The following is a 25231-nucleotide window of genomic DNA, read 5'->3' as shown; positions in this document are numbered from 1 at the left end:
GACTGATTTGCATATGGCTAGGTCTAAACTGGGGTAGCATGGTGAGCAAAAGAACAATGGATTTGACCCAAATCTCTTGACTGGGGGTGAATGTATGATTTATTCAGCATTCCGTCCAGCATTTGTTTGTGTAGTGGTTAAAATATTCATGCAGCACACAAACAGTAATAAATTGAAAACACAACAGAAGAAAAACACCAAACCAATTTTTCCAAAATAGAGCAAATGTTAGGAACTAAATGTAACCCCTTACGTGCGGGGCTGTTTCCCCCGCTGTGCTGGGGCCCTGGGGGGCGCGTACAGCGCCCCGGTGCTCATGACGAGGTAAGCCCGTCATGAGCTACGGCGCTCCGCTGCTCATGACGAGCTGAGCTCGTCATGGTCACACCCGTTCCCATGGAACGTTCAGCACAGCAGGGGAATCAGCCCAGCGTGCGAGCGTTCCACGGAACGGACGCGGTCATGACGAACTCAGCTCGTCATGAGCACCGTAGCGCCGTAGCTCATGACGAGCTGACCTCGTCATGAGCACCCAAGGGGTTAACCCAAAACTAAGTAAAACAAAATCTTAAGTGAAAAATAGCGCAAATTAGATCAAAGCGACAGCCGTGAGTATCTTGGTGCTCAAGCCCGGATCAAAGTCAAAGGTAGGGGCGACAGCGAGGAAACAAGTGTCAGATACACAAGACGGAGGGCCTAATTTTGGCTAAGCTTTGGATTTAGAAAATGTTCATGGCTAAAGTCCAGGAGAAGGTAGAGTTCAGCGAGGCAAGGCAGTAGTCTGTGTCTGAGGAGGCGTTGTTATTGTTGGAGAGCTTTCTAGTCAATGTCTCAGTGATGCCATCAACAAGGCGGGATAAAGTTCAGTGCAGCAAAATGTGGATTTTCAGGCTGAGTAGTGCATTGTCGTCGATGAGGGGCATTGTAAGCTGGAGCTCAGTTGTTGGTTCTTAGTATTACAGTATTTGGACAACCAACAAACACTATATATTCCTGCGAGCACATGGGTCTGACTGACATAATGGTCATTTACTTTCGCATTTTGGCCACTGGCGCACAAACATTAGAGATACAAATGTTGTCATCTCCTTCTATTTTCCTTCTATTTTTCCATACTTATCATCATTAATTATTTATTTCAATGTTTAATTTCTTTTAGCTATTTGAGAAATCTAAGGGCGATATGTATCAACATTCCGTTTTGTGATTCCTAAATAGCAATTTTTAAGGAATCGCTATTTAGAAAACGCAAAATGGTATGTATGTACAAAATCGCTTCTTTTTAGCGATTCCTTAATATTCCTTAATTGCGATTAGCAAATTGCTAATCGCAATTAAGGAATAATTTCCCATTCATTTCTATGGGCCAGGAGGCCCATAGGAATGAAGGGGAAATTTGCGATTCGCAATTTGCTAATCGCAAATTGTGAATAAACTAGAAGTTGGTGGTAATTTGCGATTCCTTAAGGCCAATTTGCTATTTTTTTTGCTTCTTACATTGCATTTAAGGAATCGCAAAATTTGCGATTCCTTAAATGCAATCGCAAAATAAGGAATCGCATATTTTGCGAGTCCTTATTCTGAACCACGTTTTGTGTAATACATACCATTTAGCAAATTCGCATTCGCAAAGGCCGAAATTCTGCGAATTTCGGCCTTTGCGAATGCGAATTTGCTTGATACATATCGCCCTATGTAATTTGCTTACAAGAAATTCGAGCAAAATGACACATAATGATGTGAAATGCAAGTCTGCCATTTCACATTATTGTTTAGTGTGAAATGCATCCTTGTGTCAATTTTTGGGTGATGACTTATTGAAGTTGCTTAAGTTCTCTTGTTCCCGTGCACGTGCCTTTAACATGATTGATGCCATTCATACTAAGGGCCCGATGTAGGTAATTTTTATTTACCTGTTCATAAATACCGACTCATACCGAATCAGTATTTATGAACCGGAAACCCAAATGTAGGTAAAAATCCGGTAAAATATACCGATTCGGTATCAATCGGTATTCAAACTCGGAAAATACCGAATCGGTATCTACCGATTCGGTATTATCCGACTCGGTAACACCCATACAACCCTATGGCCTTCCAGTCCCATAGGAATGAATGGGAGACACCGAATCGGAATTTACCGATTCGGTAAATACCGATTCGGTAAATTCCGATCTCGAAATTTCGAATACATGACATGTGAGCCTGTGCACCAATCAGGGACACCCACCACACCCCACAACCAAGCATCTGAGAGATCAGCCAATCAGGTGCAAGTACCACACCCCAGTACCTGGAGGTGGCCACACCCATGCAGGTGCAGAGCAACAGAACTGCAGAGAGAGCTGGAAGGGAGACAGAGGAGCAGGCTGCACTGAGACCAGAAGAGAAACAGCATGGAGTCCCAGGAGGCACAAAAGGATGGAGGGGACAGAAAGAGGAAGGTTAAATTCAGCCCAACAGAGCTCCAGGTGCTGGTGGAGGAGGTTGTGGAGCACTACAGCCAGCTGGTCGGAGACAGTCTCTGCAGGTTGCTGAGTCTGTAAGAGGAACACCTGGCTGGCAATACAGAGCAAGGTCAATGCCCTAGGAGTGACCCACAGAGAAATTGACGACATGAAGAAGAGGTGGTATGATCTGAGGATCACCACCAAAAAAAACTAGCCACCCAGAGGAAGGAATCAGCAGCAACCGGTGGGGGGAAGAGCCGTGCCCCAAGCCTCACCTACCTTGAGCAGCTCGTCCAATCAACCATGGAGCCTGAAAGCATACATGGGATCGGGGATGCTGATAGCTCAGCCAGAGCTGCAAGTAAGAAAGGTAAGATGCATGGATATGTACCCCACCCATTCCCAGGCCCCTTCCCCAATGTGGGTGAATCACTCACAATCTAGCACACATGACTGTAGTCCCCAGCAATGCATCATGGTAGTTGTAGTCATAGGTACATACATCAAAGCTGCCAACACCGAACCCTGCATGGCATGCCACACTCCCCATGCACAAACAGTCTAGGCAAATGAAAATGTGTGTTAGGAATCTGTGTTGGGAAAACAGGCAGCTGATCATTGTCCATGTCTGTTCACAGGAGAGTCATCGCGCAGAGCAGCGCTGGGAGGGGAGTATAGTGCCACAACATCGTCTGCGAGGGAGAAGGCCAAAGACACTGCTGGACCTAGCACTGTCCCTGAGGAAACATCCACACCCCAGGCACCCACAGCAATGGAGCACGACACCACTGCTCAGCCACTCTCGCCCCTGCTGTTCGACACACAGACTCAGCCAGCACCAGCAGAAACCACAACACCCAGCTCAGGGTCCCCTGTGTGCGTGAGGCCAAGGGGGCAGGATGTACCACCTTTAAGGGTCCTGGAGAGCTCCGATGAGGAAGTGGTAGTGGCTCCCAGACCTAGTACACCAACAATGGCTAGCCACGCTGGACAACTTGGCTCACTGGGATCTGGCTGTGCAGGTGACCGTGTCCGTAGGGCACGAGAGCAGGATGAGGGGCAGGATGTGCAGGGTGTCTTCACTGGGCTTGAAGCCACAATGGTGAAAGTCCAGCGTATGCAGACCAAAGGCATCATGGCTGTGCACCGGCAGGTGCGCATCCTGAATACCAGGATGTCGGACATCGATCGGGGGATAGGTGCCATGGCAAGGGGAATGGAGGCCATGGGCAAAGGGATGGAGGCAAAGGGATGGAGTCCATGGCAGAGGGGGTGAGGGGCATGGAGGTGCGCATGGGCACCCTCTGTGACAGGCTGCAAAGTGACCAAGAAGAGAGGCGCAGGTATAGGCGCGAGGTCAGGCTGCTCAATCAGTCGATTAACCGGTTGGCAACTTCCACCACCCTGCAGTGTCGCCGCTCTGTTAATCTGCAGACTGACATTGTTCACTGCTGCAGTGACTTGTCCCGGGGGATGGGGAGGGTGACCTCAGCAATGGAGGCAATGCTGACACAGCTGACAGCCACAGGTGGCAACATGGTTGTTGGGGACGCTGAGGAGTCAACGAGCAGGAGTGGGTACAGCACGCCTGTTCAGGACATTCGTAGGAGCAGCAGACTCCGTGCCGAAGACACCGGCACCATTGCACATGTAGACCCCCGTGCCTCGCAAAACATCATGCGTAAGCGCAAGCATTGAGAGACATATTGATCACAGGACAGGTCAAAGTGAGGAAACTTTGGCTAAACATTGTGCAAAGTGCATTTAATTTCATATATGTTTTTTTGGAAGGTGCAGTTGTGTACATTAAAGTGAGTGTTCCAATTACTGGACATGGCTGTGTGTCATCGCTCAATTAGAAGTATCTGTTGGTAATTTCAGCACGTCGCAGTCGACCATCTGTTGCTGGTGCTGCTCCTGCTGCATTGTGATCTGCTTGTGCTGTCCCATCATCAATGTCCTCATGATATGTGAGTTCTATCTCTGTGCCCTCCTTGGTGGCAAGATTGTGCAGCATGGCGCAGGTCGCAATAATCTTGCAACAGATAATTGGCGTGTACTGACGTGCACCTCCACTCTTATGGAGGCACCTAAATCTACTTTTCAGCAGCCCAAATGTATGTTCCACCACACAACGTGTTGTTCTGTGTGCCACGTTATAACACCTTTCACTCCTGGTGGATGGGTTCAGGTAGGGGGTGAGCACAAATGACCGCAGGGCATATGCACTGTCACCTGGGTGGGAAAGGATAATTAGATTAGTCACATACTCAGGAGTGCTCCTTCTGCATGAACTGTCAGGGTGTCTCACACATACTTACCCAGCAGGAATCCATCACCAAAATCACCAGCAACAAGGCGTCTGTATATCCCACTGTTGGTGAATATGTAGGAGTCGTGGGTACTCCCAGGATATTTGGCTACAATGTCCGTTATCATGTTGCTAGCATTGCAGATCACCTGCACATTGATTGAATGTGTGGACTTCCGGTTTCTGTATATGTGCTCAGTTGCTGCAGGTGGGCATAGTGGGATGTGTGTACCATCGATGCAGCCTATTATGTGCGGGAACTGTGCAAGTTGATAGAATTCGGTTTTTGGCCTTGCTAGTTCTGCAGGTGTCTCAGGGAACTCAATGTAGTGCTCCATCCTCTGCATCATGGCGTTTAGGAATTTTCCGAAGAAGCGTGACAGGCAGCTCTGGGACACTCCACCTACAGAGGCTATCACGTGCTGGTAGCTCCCAGAGGCAAGAAGGTGTAGGCAGCACAGCACCTGTACATGGGGTGGGATGGCGTGTACTCTTGGGGTTGGGTGTTCCAGATATGGGTGAAGGTCCCTGATCAAGTCCAGGATTGTTCTGGGGTGGAGTCAGTACCTTTGCAGGATCTCTGCTTCAGTGAGTTGGAAGAGGGTGATCCTCTGCCTATATACCTGCTCCTCCCTTAGCCAGACCCTCTCTCCTGCTGCCTGTATCCGTAGCCGCCTTGCAATTACGTAGAAGGCCGCCATTGTGGGTGTACTGTTGCATTTTGGGAGCTTCTTATATATCCTGTTCCTGGTTTCCACCTGCTTCCAATCCATGTTAAATACCGACTCTTAAATACCGAATTTCTCGAAATTCGGTATTTCCTAACTTTGCTACATCTCAAATGGCCTTTTTTACCACTTCTTATTTACCGACTCGGTAAATATGAATCCGGTATTTACCGATTCGGTAACTTACCATTTCTTATTTACCGATTCGGAGATTATGTATTCGGTAAATTCCGAATCGTGTAATACCGATTCGGTGTTTTACCGACTGGTATTTACCGATTCGGTACGTTTTTGGTGACATGCATCTCGATGCACTAATACCGGTCGGTAATGGCCGATTTTACCGATTTTCGGCCGTTACCGACCGGTATTTGGCAACCTACATCGGGCCCTAAATGTTTAACATGAATTGTGCATAATGACGCAAAGTGCGTAATTTTGTGAATTTTATGTAACCAACATAAAGCAAAATTCTAGAAATTACACGAATTACACCAACATAATTTAAATTTCCCCAGACCTAGTTTAACTGAGAAAACCATAAGTCAGCCATACAAATGACCATTCGATAAATTTGAAAATGGGTTTCACACTTGTTTAAACCAAACACTGCAAGTATGTAGAAACAGGAAAGAGGATGAATTGGCTACCTCTTAGAAGAAGCCAAAACTGTGATAAAAATGTATTATTTTTTACCTCACTGATTGATCCTGAAAGCTAGAAAGATGGTGAGTATGCACAGCAAACCCTTTGCTGATGCCATTCATAGAAAAACAAACATATCTTTTAATGAACAGCACTTTTTTCCCATTTTGCTAGGTTTTTGCTATTTTCTCGGTTCCCTTTAGGGGAATCAACAATCCCTGAGTATCTTTAGAATTCCCAAAACGTTAGGAAAAAAAGGACACAAATTTGGCCTGGATATATTTTGTGGAAAAAAAGTTATAAAGGCTTAAGTGCAAAGTGACATAAACATAAAAAAGAGTCAGGTATGTTAGGAAAGGAGTAAGGGTGGCAGCCAGGATCCTCAACAGGTAAGGGTTGAATCTCTTTGAATGGAACACAGGCAGCTTTAGGCCTGATTTTACACGCAAGTCTCATCCCTCATGGATGTTAGAACACACATAGGAAAGCAAGTACTTTGTTGACCCTCTCTCTCTAGGTCATTATCGACGTTGTTTACACTCTTGGACTGTATCTGATAGGCTAATGCCTTCTGGGTGTTGTAGGTGTGCTTTGCTTCCATAGAGTTGACTAACATATATGAAATCAATAATTTTCAGATGAGAAGTTCATGATTGGAGACAGTGGCCTTTATAACTTAGAGTGAGGTGGTCATGCTATGCATACCCCACATGATTGTAACTTTAATATTACAGTATTTAAGTTCCAAAGGCTCTCTATGGGTGTGTGGCATTGTCTAAAAGACTGTTACCTGGCCTGGCAGACAGCTGTAAACAAAATGTTATGATTCTGAGTTACGTTGTACATGCATCCTCTCATCAGGATCCCACTCCTTTTCCTTTCCTTTGTCCCTGCTCTCTTATTCTAAGAACAGTAAGTCCTGACATATTAGTTGCTAGCTCATTGGAAGTAGGCATTTTAACAGTTATAATGGTAAAGATGAAACTACCACTATCAGAATGGTAGTAATGGTAGCTGTGCCCTTTTGTCCTAGAGTGTTGAGGGAAATAACTAAAGTGAGCCATACAAGACCCTGAATTTAAGGCATCATCTGTCTTTAAAAAGATGTAAGTATTAGGAAACACGGCGAGAAACCAAATTATTCATTTTGGAGGGATGCTCCACCAACTGAATGAAGCTGGCTCTGTATATACTATACCAACATGAGGTATAGTGTGCACAGAGTACAGTGGAACCCCAAAGGTAGGCAGAGGTTAAAGTAGATAGCACCTTACTCTCTATTTGTGGTAGTGTGGGTGAGCAGTAAGGCTTTATCAGAGGGTAGTGTTAAGCATTTGTTGTACAGAGTTAAACTGCAAATGATGTTGCACACTTAAAGACTGAACACAGATCAATTTTATTTGTATAAAAATATTATTTTGTTAAATGTATTTCCTAGAACCAATTAAGCCTGGTCTAGGTAGGTTTATTTAATAATTTTCAAGGCCGGTTGAACAATACAAGCAAGCTGAATGAAAATGACTTTGTTACAGGTGTGTAAATCTTTTCAATACAGTGGAAATCACTGTTGGATTCCTTTTGGTTACTTTCTGGATTACTTTTTCTACTCAGTGTGATACACCTAGATATCACGCTGGGACATTTCTTAGAAAAAAGGCAAGTAAGCAATTTTCAGTTCTTTGCAGTTTTTCAAAGTTCCATACAAATCAACTGCACACTTAGAAATTTTTTCAAGGAACAACAGTCCATGTATTCGTATGGAGAGAAACAAAGTTGTCGGTGAACAGGTAAGCCCAACAAGTGGTACAGAGACCTGAGAAGACATTGGGCAGCATTTCCAGCACCCCCGAAAAGAATGTATTGCTCTCTACTGAAGAAGGACAACTATCCTGAAACATGTGTCTAGAGATACAGAGCACTGGCTGCACCAACAAGGGTGAAAAACTAAAGCCTGATTCCAAATTAAGCGTTATCATGCAATGCATTTACTATGATGCATCGGGGTACACTGAGTGCTGGGATGTGAGGCAGTGTATGCTCACCCTCCTCCTGTTTGAAGAGGCTCCCTTGAGCTAATGAGCTGACGAGCTCAGGTTGATGCATCTGCGCCCAGCGCCTGCACCCCCAAAAAGAATGTGTTGCTCTCTACTGAAGCAGGACAATTATCTTGTAAGATGTGTCTAGAAATACACAGCACTGGATGCACCAACAAGGGTGAAAAACTAAAGCCTGACACTGAATTAAGTGTTATCATGCACTGCATTCACTATGATGCATTGGGGTAAACTAAGTGCCGGGATGTGAGGCAGTGTGCTCCCACCCTCCTGTTTGTAAAGGCTCCCTTGAGCTAATGAGCTGACAAGCTCTGTTTGATGCACCTGCGCCCAGCGAGTGGTACAGAGACATGAGAAGTCTTTGGGCAGCATTTCCTGCACCCCCTAAAATAATGTGTTGCTCTCTACTAAAGAAGGACAGCTATCCTGAAACATGTGTCTAGAGATACACAGCACTGGATGCACCAACAAGGGTGAAAAACTAAAGATTGACACCAAATTAAGTGTTATCATGCACTGCATTTACTATGATGCATCGGGTCAAACTGAGTGCTGGCATGTGAGGCAGTATGCACCCACCCCCCTCCTGGTTAACAGGTAAGTACTTTGCTGTGGGAGTTGGTACTCTGGCGTTAGAACCAGAGTTCCCCCAGGGTCAAGGATGCTCTCTCAAAGCACCCTCAGCAGCACTATGGCAGCCGGGTGCAGAGGCCCAATGTTATCCAATAGGGGATAGGGGGCCTTCGGTTGGTGGCTGCTCACGGGCACGCCACAAGGTTGTGGTGACAAAGCTCCTGATGTTAGGATAAGGGCAAAGGGGAATCCGGTTTGGCACATAAAGTGCACCCACGGCGGCGCAGGGTCAGCTGGCGCAGGGTACTGTTTTGGCGTTGGATGCCCTGTTGTTTTCAATGGGGATTCTCATTTTTGGTTTTTAGCTGCAGGCTTGGTAAAGAAGACTTCTGGGAGGAACCAACAGCTGGGCAGGTAAGCTGGGGGGCTCTGGCACGTAAGTGCACCTTGGCTTCTTTTCTCCAGGGTACAGGGCGGCTGAAGGCAGGGGAGTCATGGAGGGGTCAACCCACAGTGTACTCAGACTCTGAAGTGCTGGGGGACCTTGCTGTGACCGGTGGGCGAATCAAACTTGGGCTGTAGGTTTACGGGTGCAGTGGTGGTTCCAGGCATCAGGATTCTTGGTCCTCAGCAGGCTCAGAGTCTGTCTTTGGAGTTTCTTTTGAACAGACCTGCTGTTCACAGGAGATCCAGTCTTTATTGAAGGCAGTCAGTCCTCCCAGGGGTTCTGGAGGTCGCTGGCTGCAGGAAAAGTTGACTTTCAGCGCAGTATCTCTGGAACCTGTGGACGGGCCGGTAGGACTGGGCCACATCAGTTCTTCTCTGCAGTCTCCTCTGCTGGGCGTTTTCTTTTGTCCCTCTACTTCGTGGGTTTGCTAGAATCTGAATCTTGGTTCAGGGCTGCCCCCTGAATACTGTATTTAGGGTGCCTTTCTGGGTCTCGAGGTCAGTAGCCAATGGGCTACTGACCTTAGAGTGACTGACTACACCCTTTGTGTGCTCACCCCACATGGTGGAGTGGGCACAATCCCTAATCCTGATTGGAGAGTGCCTACCATCTGCAAGATGGAAGACACTGAAGAGTGGGCTTCACCTCGCCTCTCCCACCTGAGTAGTGGGGTTGGCAGAGGTGGGCACACCTTCTGGGCTGTGATAATTTTTCCCACCCATCTTCCCACCAAAACAGTGGGGAGACAGGAAGGGGGCCTGCTCCTGAAAGCAGGGGAGGCTGGGGGTCGCATTACAAAGGCAACAAGACTTTCGAAGCTCCCCTGACACAGATAGCTCTTCCTGGCCTGGGAGAGGTGGGACCACCTTCCCCCAGGAAAGGCTTTATTTCTGGGCTCAGGGAGCGAGAGCTCCCACCCCAGGGGTCCCAAACCATGTCTCGTGGTGGCAGGCTTTTATGTACCAGTCAAGGAACCCACCAGAGACTGACCATTTTTCAGGGGGCATCTCTAAGATGCCCACTGAGTGCATTTTTCATTAATTCCAATACTAGCATCAGTGTGTGTTTAATGTGCTGAGAGGTTTGATACCAAACTTCCCAGTTTTCAGTAAAGCCATTATGGTGCTGTGGAGTTTGTAATGACAAACTCCCAGCAGCATATACTCTTAATGGGATTACTGCACTTATAATGTCTAAGAATTGGTCTAGACACTGTAGGGGTACAGGGCTCATGCACCTGTACCCTCACCACTGGTATAGTGCACCCAACTAGAGGGGTGGTTGACCTATGCCAGGGCAATGGGTTGTAGGCATGGCACACAGGGATGAGTACTATATCAACTCTTTACTTTGTTCTGCACCAAAACAGGCAGCCTGTAATGTGTGTGTGTAAAGGTACAGGGCCCCTAAGGGTAGCACAATAATTGCTGCAGCCCTTAGAGGCCTTCACTGGCCACAGTGCCCTTGGTACCCATGTTACCTTTTACAAGGGACTGACATGTGGCCAGAGAGGTGCCAACTGGGGGTACAAGGTACAGTTTTGGGAAAGCACACAAGCCCTGGGAACCTGATTAGCAGGGACCCAGGGCACATCAAGTCAAAGTGCATCAGTTGTCTGGCAAAAAGTGGGGGGGTTACTGCAACAGGAACCCAGCTTCCTACAGGGTTGGATTGGGATAAAAAATTGGCCAGGGCACGCTAAAAAAAGAGTGGCCCACATCTGCATATTGCCTTTCTGAAAAACACTGCTTCAGCGCAATTTTATAAAAAAGGGGGGTGGGGTTAAAAAAATGCACAGATTAGTTTACACTGGTGAATCACACCTGAAACAACTGAGGCCACTTTTGCTCAGGCCCCGGGCCCCCGCTCAATATGCATATATTAATGGGCCAGGCCAGCGAGAGATTGTTGATTAAAGGGAGGTAATGGGCGCCCATCTGCCTCAAGGAAGGCCACTCAGGCACCCACTAGGCGGCTGGCGGCATCGAACAATGCAGAAAACTACCAAATCTGTCCCCCAGGCTGCAAAAAAGCAGCCCACAGCTGGAATTAGGATACCGGCCCCTTGAGCATTACCCAAATGCCCACGTTAACAATCCGGCGCTGGCTTCCTACACCAACCTAATAAGACAATATTGTGTCAGTTTCACAGTTTACCTGAGAAAAGCATAATAGCTTTGGAACAAGCATAAAGCTTTTCCTTAGAGACACGCATCATAGGTTGAAGCAATCTAAACAGCATTAGTCAAGAACATCACAATAAAGATTCCAAACCGATTTAGAAAATTCAAGTAACATTTGCTAAGCAAAATGACACAGATATAGGAATATGTTGAATTAAGGGAAACAGAGCTATGATTTTTTTTACATAGTAAGTCAATTGATTACCATAGGGAAAATTAAGTTAAAAAAGTCAATGCCAGTCTGAAGGTCTGATAACAATAGGTCCTTTAGATTATGATCCCTAATTACAAGTGGTATGATGTTTATTGCACCCAGTAATTAACAGGTGAGATAAAGAGCACACCCTTCAGTAAATTTCTGCCAGTCAATTTGGGCGAAATTTAGCAATGAGAAAGTGCCTCCTATTTAAAGAGGCATGCCGATTTGGAATGAAGCACTAAAATCTGCATGTTATTCTCAGTAACCTTGAATATGTGATAATTATTGCATTTAATAACTTCTGCAAACCTCCTGATCACATATAATAACCATTGAGTTTAAGAGGGCTAACTTGTAATCAGGGCTTTGTGTCTTAGCAAAAGAGGCTCATGGATGGCACTCTTGCACCAAAAGTGAAAAGCATTCACCACCACTGCTCACTCAAAGAGGCTGACTCCCTCACAGAGGATGGGAGAGCTGAGAGTGACACATTTCAAGTTGGTACCCTCAAATGCTCCCAATTTTTAAGCATTCTTCTACGGAACACTCTAAGAGAAAGACATATCTACTTCTTGCCACAGCCAAGAAGTCCTAGTTTTCTTGAAGTATCTCCTGCAGTTCCCAGACCTCCAGACAAAGTTCTGATGGACCAGGCATCTTTTGAGCAAGGGACCCAGCAGGCACCTGTGATATTGCTCTCAACTGAACCTTCTTCCAGCCTTTTCTATCCCTGCAGCTGACAAGAGGCCAGCCAGCAGACCCTTTGAAAGCTCTTCCAGTTTTTAGGTACATGTGGAGGGCAGGACCCTTATGAGACCCTGTGCTTGCTGCAAAAGCATGTGCACATATGCACATAGACAGGGCTGGAATTGGAAAATAAATACTACAGGAACCCATAAATTAGGGGCCAAGGGTGGCAGAGGAAGGGGGTGGAGTCCCGAGCGGCAGAGCTTGAAAATAAGTTTTACAGGCAATTTATATATTTATGGCATAAAAGTTGGCCACAAGGATAGATGTGACAGTAGATTTGTTCTAGATTACTTAATTGGTCACAAAGAGGCTGCTGAAGAGATATTTGTGTGCCCAGCAATATTGAGGGGATTATAATAGCAGTAAGATACCTCTAGTGGTTACCACAGTTCTGGCAGAGTTTTGAGTTTTGTCCAGTCACACTTTTGACTCATATAGTAGCACAGGGGTTACTGTGTCTACTGCAAAGTACATCATTTCACATGCAGACCACAGATTTGTATTTTATTTGGATTGATAAGTGGGCTATTGATTTAACACTGAGATCCTTTTGTCATCTTCAGTTCTTAAGTTGCAAGCCTTCTAATATAGTACAGTGATCTATTTACCTGCATTAAGGAGCTGCGAGCAAACTGAAAGGTATGGGTTTAAAAAGATGCAATGAAGCCAATCGCGATACAAAAAGCAGAGAAAATCAGCGACAGGCCTGCAAATCCCAAGTGTCAAGAACATACCAATAACAATTCAAAGTGAGTAGCACCATGGATGCACCCGGACCGAGTACAGAAGCCAACGCAAAGCCCAACAAGCCACACAGACCACCAGCAAGGAACCTCAGGGTCAGGGAAGGGCAAGGAGTAGAGGAAGAGGAAGACGGGTTGCAGTCCGCAGCAAAACCAGATCAGCGTCACTGAGGTGACAGAACACTACCATCAACTGACCCACAATTAGACTAACCTGAATGCAGGCGGAGTGTCAAGGAGGTCAATGGAGGAGGCCAAGAGGCGCTGGCATGATGTGAAAATCTAAACCAAGCACAAACCCGTTGCCAACAGGAAGGCAGCAACGGCGGCAGGAGATGGGAGTCCAGCGCCACGTGAGGAGGTGGAGGAAACGGAGGTCACAGTCACCAGTGTGGAGACCGTGCAAGGAGTTGGGAGTCTGTACACAGCTCTAGAGGACATGACACAACATCAACAGGGTGAGTAACGACCAGGGACTGGGGGGACGGGGGGGATAGGCATAATGACACACATGCACAACGATGTGTAGCACACTGCACACCCACAATGACCCTGGAACATGTCCCTTATCCCCGTGGCACACTGCAGCACACACACATAGCAATAACAGCACATCCACATTGACAACAATGTGGTACAATGTGCAACCCCGACACTGCAGAACAGAGGACACAACTGGCTCCGCACATGCGCAGAAACAAGCCAACTACATTTAACAGAGCAGGAAACTGTGAGATAGAAATGTATGCGTACAACCTTACATCTTTCATGTAGTCCAAATGTCCACTGTCCCGCATCAAAATCCAGCACCTCCCAAACAGTCAGAATGTACATTGTCATACAGTCTGCATGTAAACAAGAACAATGCTCCAACATACATGTCAACACAATATCACATGCATCTCCCCTTCACATTGCAGAGGAACAAAAACACCTCCAGCAGAGCAGACCGGACAACTCATCAGTGATGCTGGAGAGGACCACCACACCTTCGACACTGATGCCCTACAACATCTCATGGACATCCCAGACAACCCACCACCAGGACTAGGGCAGCCAAGCTACATAGAGGAGAACCCAGCCCCTGTACAGACCGCACAGCAGGAAGCACCCGTCACCACAGCTGGCCCCCAACACTTCACCGAGCCACACATGGCATTCCAATACCAGCTGTCAGAATGCCAAATGGGGGTGGCTGAACAGGTGCGGGTTTAGTCCGAACCCCCTGGAAAACAAACTAGATCATATACAAGGGTGTCTAATTCCCTTCAGGGACCACCTACACCCCACAAAGGAGACCCACACTGCAACAGAGACACATGCATTTGCACATGTCCAGTACTGAACCACGACCAGAGGCACACAATTATCATTGACACACCCAAGCTGGACCTGTGTACGACAGCCCAGTCCACTCCTCTTACGTACTGAGTGGGTGACGACAAAGCTACATGTCGAAGTACTGCAGTGACATGTTTGCATCCTCTCTACACAGCACAATGTTATATTGTAGGGCCCGAGGCCCTCATGAATACATCATGACCACACGGACACATGCAGATAGTTTGTGGAACGGGCTATGGGCAAGTGCACCCGGCCCCTTTATTGGCAGGGTCACATGTACAGTGATGCCTGTGCTGGATGTGTGTGGGGTGAGTGTAAGCCAGCCCTCATGGAGTGGTTGGTGCTGGCAACAACCTGAACAGCGAACACTATTAAAACAGAAATAGAAAACACCAGCATTACAGAAATAATTGCGGAGCATAATGGAGGTAGCCGGAGCAAGTACAGAGGACACCCAATATGCAAACAAAAGTGTCAGTGAGTTGCAGTGCATTGAGGTTGGGGCACCAGAGTTGCGCGCGCTCATGTGAAGAAAATGTCTAGGATTGTGTCCCTTCGGGATATTCCTGATGCAGCTGCAGTGAGGTGTGTTACACCTGCATCTTCGTCCTCATCATCTTCGCAGGTCTCCCACACTGCCTGAGGTGACATTGCTGCATAACCTCTCCACAGCACAAAACTCAATCAGTAACGGCCCATGGGTTGCGGTACACTTGGAGTACTGAGCAGGGTATCAGGCAGATGATGGCATCCACGACAGGTGTGAGCAACTCCGTTAGTCTGCCACTACGACTGTTTAGACTCTGGCAGTTGGCGGTTGGAGGTGGTCCTGGCGGTGGTGGTGTGTGCCTCCTGAGCTGATGCGACGTCCGGGTCGGTCAGTACTCGATTTGATGTGTGAGCCCTGGTGTACTGCAGTTGAGGCCGGAGGCAGCGGACAGCGCAGGGCCACAGACACATGGCGTTGATGACCCCAAGGCCATCGTCTCAGAGGACATCCACTATCTCAGAAGACAGGGTCCTTGACTTGAGCTGCACAGAGTTAGTGGCCTAGATGCACTACGGCCGGCACAGGCACACCGCCACGGGACAGTGACTTGCGGTGCACTGAGGCAGGGCCACGCTGTCTGAGCGGGTCTTCATTGATGTCGGAGGTGAATGTGGCGGAGGGTTGCAGGAGACAGTGAAAGGAGTCCTCCAGGGCATGATGCAGAGGGCAGAAGCCGTCCGGAAGCAGCAAATGGAGGAGTGGAATGCTACGGCCTTGTTTTCACCACCAATTCGGTATCAGCTACACGAGGATGAAGACAACCCCCAGTCCATAGACTCAGACACCACTAAAGTTCAACCAGATGGTGTCCATGAATGTCGGGGAACAGACTTAGTGGTGCCGGGGCTGATAGGTGTTGCAGTCTGCGATGATGCCGGTACAATGATATGAACTCGGCCATTGCTAAATCAAGACTCAGACCAAATGTGTGACCTACTCGACCGCAGTCTAGGCCGGAGGCAGCGGTCAGCAGGGGCCTACAGCCACGTGCCGTTGGCTCGCGATGCACAGAGTTAGTGACACCAGGGCAGTTGTCGGTAGTGTTCGATCACCTCCGTAACGATGATCCTTTTTTACTCCTGACTGAAACGCGTCATCCTCTTACACCTCTCCTTGCGTGCAATGATACGTACTCTTATAAGCAGAAACAGTGGTTCCTGTAAAACATTATAGTATATTAAGAATGATAATAAATATAATGCTCAATCGCAATGAACAAATAGGTTATAAAGATATCAAAAGGAGAAGGACCGTACACGACTCAGTATTAGGTGTAAACAATGGTAGCTTTTATATAAATATGACAATAATTACAAAACTTAACAGTGCATTGTGTCCCCAGTGAACATGGAACCTACAACAATTTGTGAAAAAATTACAACAATTATAAATGGTTTCCAAAACAATATGAAAGTCGACCATCCAAAGAAATCTGTAATAGGAATGGTTTGCTTTTTTTTCGTCTACAGCATTTCAACCCCTGTGGGGATAAGGGGTCTCTTCAGGACCTAGCGATATAGGGACATCTGCAAAGATGATAGCCAGTCATCGTGATATGTGTACACCACAGGAAGTTATGTTATGTTATAAGCTGTTTTGTAACGCGCTCAATTACTACCGGAGTATCCTGGCGCGGTATACCGCTGGGGAACCCGTCCTGGCTTTCCCTATGGGATGGTCCCTACTGGGAGTCCCCAAGGTGAAGCCAGGCATCCCCGGTGTTGATGGGGCCGTTGTGGAGATTAGGCAAGCTAATGCCCAGAGTTGCCGAGTGGGACCCCTGGTTAGAGTAGGCACCGAGGCGAGAATTATCGAGTCCGCTGACCCTGGTCCACGACCCTGCCGCGTCGGTAATTGAACCCTGGTCCCGGGCCGACTCCTGCTTCTGGGTCTGCCGCCTCTAACCAGTGAGCCACACCACTCCACTGTGGTGAAGAGTGAAAACCAAAAATGTTACTCACATGGGACCCAGCCGGGCACCCAGCGAGGGGAATGTGAGAGATGACAGGAGAGCTGAACTGCAACACTATGCAGCCGCTGGTACAATCATTCATACGCCCTGGATGCGCGTATTGCAAGGTCTGGCCTTACAATGGCTATCCTTATTCAATAGTATTTAGTAGAATTGGTGTTTTGGCTTCAGGGCATGCAACGTGGGATGAAGACGGAAGCAGCCCTGTTCCAGCGCGTAGCGGAGGCACGCGCTGATGCTTGATTGAGACTTTCATCGAGTGAAAGTCAGGTACACGGATTGGCGTGACCTTCTATAATCATCTTCCCTGGTGTGGCTCTTTACTGGGCTCCCTTTTCTGGTGCAGGCTGTCATCCGACTTTACACCAGGTCAGAACAGGTGTTAATTTCCTGCTGCTAACGCGCCTTATCACATGTTTTGGGATCTTATCGCCGATCTGGTTGGTCATTGGGAATGTTGCGGTGTGGTGTTGTTGTGGCTTTTTGCACGGAGTGCCTACTCTGCATCTCATTAGCGATAGTTGCTGGGTTCATCTGTGTGATGTTTTTGAGGCTGCTATCGCAGTTAAACTGATGATATTGGCTGTTATCACCAGCTTGTGAATGGGGAGATAAATTTATCGCCACTTTGGCTGCGATAAAGTGTTGTTAATTCGGAAATATATCCTTGAGAATATGCCCCTCATTGTTTTTTTCTCAACTGATCTTATTCTAAGATTGCAGAGACGGGTTACTTTGGGAAGTAATAAAGTCTTATTAGTGCAGACAACCACAATCACTTTGTTACGATTTATAGCCTGACTATGTGTTAGTCCCGACCATAACTCTTAACATATAATCTCTACAAGTATAGATGATGTATGAATTCTACACATGTTCATTGTCTGATGTAACATTTTCCTGTACATTGATTTACACAGTTTTATGATTTATTGTGCCTCTGTGTGTAATGTAATGTGTTCTGACATCCTACACTGGAATGAGCAGCAGTGTAAAATAATTAAACACAAAAAATAATAGATGCATTTTACATCTGTATTTATATAATTACTCTTGCAGACAGATAAAAATTGCTTTCTTACCATGTAAGCACATCTCTTACATAGGGAGTTGAACAAAGTTAAAAACCTTCCTTCAAGTTATACTTTCTCTTGAACACTTGTGAAGTGATAACAAGCTGTGGACCTTTGTTTTCTTTCATTACACTGGCATCTATGTGTTAGGCTCTAGATGGCTCCCAGCCAGGATGAAAAGATGATGGCCCTTTGAGTTGGGCCTTTTTATGAGGCTAGCTGAAAGTGTAAATGAGAAAGCTCCAACCATGCCTGCATGTTACTACTACAAACCCAACTCAGACAACGTGCGGGCAATCCTGAAATATGTCCTGGTGTCGGAAAATGACAAGAGGACAAATTCAGCATGTTTTGCTTCCTCCGAGGGCATGCCACCCTGTGCACTTTGTTGAGGCAGTATTTATACAGTTTCTTACAAAATACTATGCTCGAAACAAGGGAAATGTAGGACTTGGCCTCTTTGGTTAAAGTTCCCCAAACGTTTTGCTTTTCCCCTAGACTGTTTTCCTGACCTAGGGAGGCCAATTTAGATTCTTTGGGTACTTTGCCACTGCTGATCAGAGTCAAAGTATGGGAGTTCCCTATGTAAAATGTCATGGTGATTAGTTGGCTATGATTGGTATGTTTGCCTGACTAGTAAAGGTCCCTAGTGATGTGCACTGCGTGTGCAAGGGCTAGTAATGCAAGGGTGCGCAGAGAACGGAACTCAGGCCTTCAGTGTAGGGCCTGCGCGCAGAATGCTATGTTAGTATGTAGTCCTGACAAGTGCAACCACTTGTCAGGCCTGACTTTCCCTTTTACATACACGTGGGGCGCCCCTGTGGTAGGTACCAGGCAACCCCAGGGCAGGGTGCAGTGTAGGTAAAAGGCAGAACATAAACTGAGGTGTGTGTTATATTCTGACTGTGAAAAACTCTCCATTTAGTTTTTCATTGCTGAAAGGCCACTCTACCCATTGGACAGAATGGGGGAACCTGGGTGTTGTGTTTGTTAGCCTAGTTTCCTGTCAGTTTATAATGGAGAGGTGAAGTTTTGTATGTATGGACTCACAGTGTCATAATGCATCTTTCTGAGAAGGTGGTTTTGTCACGGTGTGTTTATAAACCACTCTTTTAGAATGTGGCTGAGATCTGTGCTCTAAGCATTTCTGTGTGTCTCTGAAATGTGGATTTTCTGTCTGGAACTGAAAGGTGAGAGGAGCTGGGAGAGGTCTTGACCCATGGAGGGGTTGAGATGGTACCAGGCTGCCCTGCATCTGAAGAGTAGGGGAAGGAGAAGCCCGGGAGGTGAAAAGGCCTGGGCTGGTGCTATAAACCAATTGACCCATCTCCTGCTAAGTGATTAAGGATCCAGACCCCAGTATCAAAGGGAGAGAGGTGACACTTGGAGGGAGACACCCAGAACTAATTTAGGGGAGGGGTCAGGGACCCCTGAGCACATACAAAGTTCAAAGACATTAAGGGGTATAACTAGGAGAGCTGATGCCCCTGAACATTGGAATGAAACAGATATTGATTGAGACTGAATAGGCTTGGACCCATTCTGTGGTCAAGAGGAACCTTTGCAATAGAAGGAACAACTGAAGAGACTGCTGTGGATAGACCAATACGTGCTTCGTGATCTGGGGCTGGTCTGCCGTTTGCTGCTCTAACTAAGAAAGAGGCTGTTGGGACTGTGCTTGGAGACGCTGGGTCCCCCTGCTTGAAGCAGACTGTGCTTTGTGCTGTGTCTTGTAACCCCAAGGACCTGAGGTGAGCTGGCTCCCTGTTTGGAAATACTGGATCATAAACGTTTCTGGAGAAATCCCAAGCAATGTGGTGTGCGTGTGCTTTTTGCCGCTTGAGACCCTCAGAAGTTGTGCCTTGTGATCGTGGGCACGCAGGAGCGAGCTAAGTCTCAGACGCGCAGAGTGCGTGTCGTGGTGTAGGCCAAGGCATTGGTGAGGAGCGTCTGGTCGTGGTGTGCATGGGGAGACGAGGCGAGGCTCGGATGCGCTGGAAGCGTGTCGTGTTGGTGAAGAGCTACTGGGCCTCGTGTGCACCAAAGGAAGAAGCTAGACTCGGACGCGCTGGGTGCATGTTGTGTGTTAGAATTGTTTTTTTTTAGTTGGCACAGGTAGGTACTTGTGACAAATAGGGACCCTCTCCTCTAGTCAGGATAAGGGGATCACACTCCTAAAATAACCCCTGCTCACCCCCTTGGTAGCTTGGCACGAGCAGCAAGGCTTTACCTCAGAGGCGTTTTAAGTTAAGCATTTGTGACCACATACAGTAACCCAGTGACAACACTACAAATGGACACCACACAAGATTGTATATAAAGAATAAGTATATTTTATATAGAGATACCACAAGACCAATAAACGACAAAAAGAATCCACAGTACTATTAGATTTCAAGAGTTCTGGTTAAAAGGCTTAATTCAAGGTTCTGTGCGAGTCGGTAGCCCGGTCTGGCTACAGCATTGTTGAAATAACAAATAGTCTAGCAAATCCAGGGGACCACATTGGTATGGGCCCACTCAAACGTCGACAGACTCAGTCACAGTACCTTTTACTTGAGGCGTCCGGCACGGATGTGCGAGCTGGTTCCGGTGTTCGTCGCGGTGCAGAAAGGAAGCGTTGCAGGATGCGTTGTCCCTTGATGCGGTGCAGGCAGCGGCCCGTTGACAGAGTCGGTAGATCCAAGGCGTGAGTGCAGGGCGAGACAGTGCTTGCAGCTTGCGGTGCGGCACCAGAGCCGGAGTTCGGGAGCTGGCGTCGATCAGTCCTGACAGCGGTGCGAGTCGGGTGGTGCGTCGCAAAGCGTGCGAGGCGGTGCCCAACTCCAGTGCGTTCACAGGACTCGAAGTCAGCATCAGTGACCGCGTCGGTCAGACCAGTGCGAGTCGGTGTAGCGAGGCGTTGCACGTCGCGGTGTCCACCAGTCGCGGTGCAGGCAACGGCTCGGTGACAGCGTCAGGACGGAGTCGGTGAGCTCAGAGCTTGCGTTGTTCGAGGCAGATTTTGCTCGATGCGATGCCTACAGGACACCCGGTCGATCGTGAGAGTCGGTCACAGCTCCCTGCCTCTGTAGCCACTGAAACAGTATTTCCAGCAGCAATTCACAAAGGCTGGTGAAGTCCACTGGTCCTGGGACTTCGGTCAGGGGGCAAGCTCTCTTCCAAGCCCTTGCAGATCTTTTGCACAAGTTGAAAGTAAAGTCCACAAAGTTCTTTCTCCTCTCTTTGGCAGTCAGGCAACCACTGCAGGCCAATCCCCCAAGCAGCACTTCAGCTTGGGAATAGTCTCTCCTCAGTTTCTTCAGGTTCCTCTCCTCAGCAGTTGTTTAGTCTTGTAAGTCCAGAAGTGATCTAATTTCTTGGGATCAGGGTCCCAATATTTATAGCCCAAAATTCGTTGTTCTCTGAGGGGAGAGGGGCCTGTGCCCAGTCCAAACCAGTTCTGAAGCACTCTGTTTACCAGAATTTTCCTTTCCTTTCACAGTGCAGGGCAGGAACATCAGATGCCCCTCAGGAGGTGGAGCCAGCATTGTGGAAGGCAAGTACAGCCCTGGAGCACTTTGTCGACAGTCTTCCTTCGCTTCTTTCAGTGTGCAGGGCAGAGACATCAGACTCACCACAGGGGGTGGAGTCAGCACTGTGGGGGGCGGGCACAGTCCTATTCAGGTCCCAGGTGCAACTCCTCCCTTCCATCTAGATGCAGATCTCCCTAGTCACCACTAGGCTGACTCATTCTGTCTCCTGGAATCCCCCAGCTCTGTCACTCAAACTCCAGACAAAGGAATACACAACCTCGCAGAGGCAGGCTTGAAAGGTTAGGCAAACAAATACCTACTTTCTAAAAGTGGTATTTGCAAACGATGAATGTTAAAACCCAGTTTACTAAAAGATGTATTTTATCATTCTGAGTCCAGGCATACTAAACTCGAATTTCTACCATGTTCTCTGAGTCAGTTAGGATTATAAAATGTAATAATTTTAACAGCCCATTCTGGCCTATGGAGAAGAGGTAGTCTTGCAATAGTGAAAAACAAAAATGGCTGTAATTCACCATTAGGACATGCCACACACATCAGGGCTTGCCCTACCTTATACTTACAATGCACCCTGCCCTTGGGCCTACCATAGGGGTGACTAATATGAAGAAAAGGGAAGGTTTAGGGACTAGCAAGTGGGTGTACTTGCCCAGTCAGCATGACAGTACCAGACTGCACACTGGCTCTGCAATGGCAGACCGTAGACACATTTTTACAAGGCCGCTTCTGTGGGTGGCACAACCAGTGCTGCAAGCCCATTAGCAGCATTTGGAATTACACGCCCTGGGCACACTCAGTGCTCTGTACTAGGGTCTGACAAGTAAACCAAAGAGTCAATCATGGAATTACCAATTAATACATTCATATACTATAGGGCGAGCATATGCACTTTAGCACTGATCAGCAGTGGTAAAGTGCCCAGAGTCATAAAATAGCCAACAGCAGGTCAGAAGAAATATAGGAGGAAGGCAAAAAGTTCAGGGATGACCCTGCAAGAAGGGCCAAGTCCAACATTGTGGTGCAGCCTGGGTGTTGGTGTAGAATGCCGGGGCCTCGTAGGGACCAAAAGAAGAAGTGAGTCTCTGACGTGCAAGAGTGCGTGTCCTGGTGCAGCCAGGGCATTAGGGAAGAGCGCCTGGACATCGTGTGCACCAGGAGGAGAGGGGAGATTCGGACGCGCAAGAGTGCATGTCGTGGTGGAGCCAATACCGGAGTTTATTCAAGCGCTTTATGAACCGGCAAATAAATGAAATAAATAAATAAATGCATTAGGGAAGAGTGCCTGGACATTGTGTGAACCAAGAGAAGAGGAGAGGCTCGAACACGCAGGTTGCGTGTTGAGGTGCAAGCGGAGCGTTGGTGAAGAGTGCCGGATCGTCGTGAGCACCAGAGAAGAGGCGAGTCTCGGATGTGCAGTGTGCGTATAGAAGTGCAACCTGAGGTGCTGGTGAGGAGTGCCTGGTTAAGGTGTGCACCGAATTGAAGTAAAGTCTTCATAGTGCTGAGGGCGGGTCTTGGTGTGGACTGAGACTGCCGGAGTGAGGGCCAAGTCATTGGGGCCCTCAGAGTCAATCAGCAGCGGCCCGGACCAGCAGCCATGGAAGAACTGAGCCGCTGGCCCGAGTCCTCCGCAGCCCGTGACAAAGTTTTGGATCAAGGCCCAAGTCGTTACCCCAGGTAACGTGGATCGATACCTGGGGTGGGGTGCGGACCCGGAGGGACACTCTCTCGGCCTCCCGCTTCAGTCAGCTGTGCAAGTGGTTCCTTCAGCTCGGATCCTGGACCCTGCTGACCCAAGACGGGGCAGTACTGGGGCCAGAGTGGGAAGCAGTATTTTTTGTCTCATGATTTGACCATTACGGGGGCACTGTTAACGGAGCACGTAAAACTGTCGTATTACACTTTGCATTATTGCTGCTACCGAACTATCGAACTGTCGTATGATGCCTGACCTCATTTGTGCCTGACGAACTTTATGCTTGATGCGTTACGCACTGCGTTATTTCTCCCTTGCATATTACCTGATTGTAACGTGGCGCATTGCATTATTTATTCAGTGCGCAGTATCTGAGAATAACGTGGCATAGTATATTATTTCTTCATTGCACCGTACAGGATTGTAGAGTGACGTATTGCTTTGCTTCTTCCTGGTACAGGGCATGCTGGTGGTGATACGCATTGCATTATTCCTTCAATTGCAAAGTATATGACTGTGGCACTCCGTATGGCATTGTTTCTCTGTTGCACAGTATAAGAGAATATTGTTACGCATCGCAGTATTGTTTCCTTTTACAACATGTGTGATTCTAGCAATATGACTTGCCTAACCTTTTGGGAAACGGTTAGAAGTGGTGAGCTTAACCGTTGGTTAGAAGGGGCGGTTGGGATTAGAACCTACCAACCCACCGGAAAGAATACTACCCATTCTTTTATGTTGATTTTGTATCGTGTGGTCATATCGCATAATTGCTTATATAATGATTATACTAATTTTTATCAATACTCGTGTGGAGTCTCTTTGTGATGACATCATGGGGTTACTGTGAGCGTGGTTGCACATGCTGAACACTCAAGCCTTGGAGATAAGCCTGGCTGCTCTTGCCAAGCTACTAAGGTGGTGAGCAGGGCCATCTCGGACGGTGTCCTTACTTAGCCTAACGTTGAAGCGAGGGGTCGGGGATGCACGCCTCCAGCATTTGGTGGCGGCAGTAAGAGACATGGACCTCCACTTCCAACAGGAAAGCTTTTCCTACTCTGTATGCATGCTGCATGGTGCAGCACGCATGCAAATTCGGAAAAGGAAGGAGAAATTAAAGCATTTCTCCTTCCTTGCGCCTAGTTGAAAAGGGCACAGTTTTCTCACGCCAAACCCAATTTACAATTTTTTGTAAATTGGGTTTAGCGTGAGAAACCTTGGGTGGTTGCATGGGAACGCCCATGAACCACCCTTTGTACGCCCCCATGGCGCAACGTAATGTGAAGCAGCACAATGCGCTGCTTCGCATTACTTTTACGTTATTTCCAGCGCTAAACTTGAAAGTAAATTACAAAAAAAGATTCTGCGTCATTTTGTGTCACTTTTGTAACACAAACACGGCGCAAAATCTTAGTAAATCTCCCCCTGTGTTTTCTGAAACAGTGCAACACCATTTTTAGGTCGAGCCTAGACATGCAAGCAAGCGAAGGTTGCTTGTGTCTGGCTCGAAACCTATTGTCACCCGTATTTGGGAATGTGGACAAGAAATATGCACGAGCGCAGATTGCACCTCGTGGACGCGCACGGCGCCGTGCCCCTCTCCTGCCTCGGAAGCTCCAACACGCATGCGCATACCCAGAGACACACACACACACACGAGCACCCATGCACGCACCCATACATACAGAGAACCCACCCCCGCCGTCGCATACACACACGCGCTGCATACACACACTGCATACACACACGCTCCCCCCCTTACCTCACCAGAGACACACACACGAGCGCACATACAAAAACGCACGCATGCACACGCACACGCACAAGACCCCCATTCTATGTACTCACGGGTCATTACTGGCCGTGCTCCAAGGTTCGCAGACACCGAAATACTCTCCTGACATCACTGATTGCCACCGGACCGACCAAGCGCCGTTTCCCTCCGCCCTCGAGACCCTACACCCTATTGGTTAACT

At 47.7% G+C, this 25231-nt stretch overlaps 1 pseudogene; it reads left to right on the top strand.

Moving 5' to 3' along the window:
- The window catches only part of LOC144784037 (uncharacterized), an 80382-nt pseudogene that overhangs the window by 17102 nt on the left and 38049 nt on the right, over positions 1-25231 (top strand).

The sequence above is a fragment of the Lissotriton helveticus genome, chromosome 10 (assembly GCF_964261635.1).
Source record: "Lissotriton helveticus chromosome 10, aLisHel1.1, whole genome shotgun sequence".
In the NCBI taxonomy this organism is placed as follows: domain Eukaryota; kingdom Metazoa; phylum Chordata; class Amphibia; order Caudata; family Salamandridae; genus Lissotriton; species Lissotriton helveticus.
The sequence above is the reverse complement of the archived record's forward strand: the minus strand, read 5'-3'. Positions and strand labels throughout refer to the sequence as shown.